The sequence below is a fragment of the Ursus arctos genome, unplaced genomic scaffold, assembly GCF_023065955.2.
Source record: "Ursus arctos isolate Adak ecotype North America unplaced genomic scaffold, UrsArc2.0 scaffold_1, whole genome shotgun sequence".
NCBI lineage: Eukaryota > Metazoa > Chordata > Mammalia > Carnivora > Ursidae > Ursus > Ursus arctos.
In genome coordinates, this window is record NW_026622763.1 from 100,606,802 (window position 1) to 100,607,748 (window position 947).

A 947-nucleotide genomic window follows, 5' to 3' on the forward strand; every position below is an offset into this window, starting at 1 on the left:
TTGAACTCCTTGACATCCAAGCAGAAATGTCCTATCTACCCAGCAGAGAGGGTAGATGTATTGAGTTGAGAACTCAGAAAGCAGATCTGGGCTGCAGACATTTGGAAGTCATTGGAACCGTGGGAGCGGTTGAGGTTGCCTAGGAGAGCAAGAGGCACAAGGAGAGCAGTATGAGTGTCTACACCAGTGGTTCTCAAACCTGAGCAAGCATCAGAGTTATCTAGAGAGATTCTTAAAACACAGATTGCTAGGTCCAACCCACAGAGGTTCTGCCCCAGTAGGTCAGGGGTGGGGCAAAAAAATTTGCATCTCTACCATGTTCTCAAAGAAGAAGTTACATCTAGAATATAGTTTGATTTTAGAAAAAGAGCATTCAATTATAAACTGAGTGTAACCAGGAAAGAGAGCTCCTTGTACCTTTCAGAGAAATTAAAACATCTAAGAAAAGTCCAAGATCTGACTCCAGCTATTAGGTCAAGAAATAAACCTAGACTAAAAAAAATCATCACCACTACCACCACCACGATCACCAATACCACCAACACCACCACCAACAACACCATCACTACTACCACCAACAACACCATCACTACTACCACCAACACCATCACTAACACCACCAACAACACCATCACTACCACTGACAACACCACCATCACTACTACCACCACCAACACCATCACTACCACCAACAACACCACCATCACTACTACCACCACCACCACCACCAGCACCACCAACACCATCAACACCACCATCACTACTACCACCAACACCACCATCACTACCACCAATACCATCACTAACACCACCAACAACAACACCATCACTAACACCAACAACAACAACACCATCACTAACATCAACACCAACAAAAACAACACCAACAACACCATCACCACCTTCACCACCAACAACACTAACACCAACACCAGCACCACCACCAC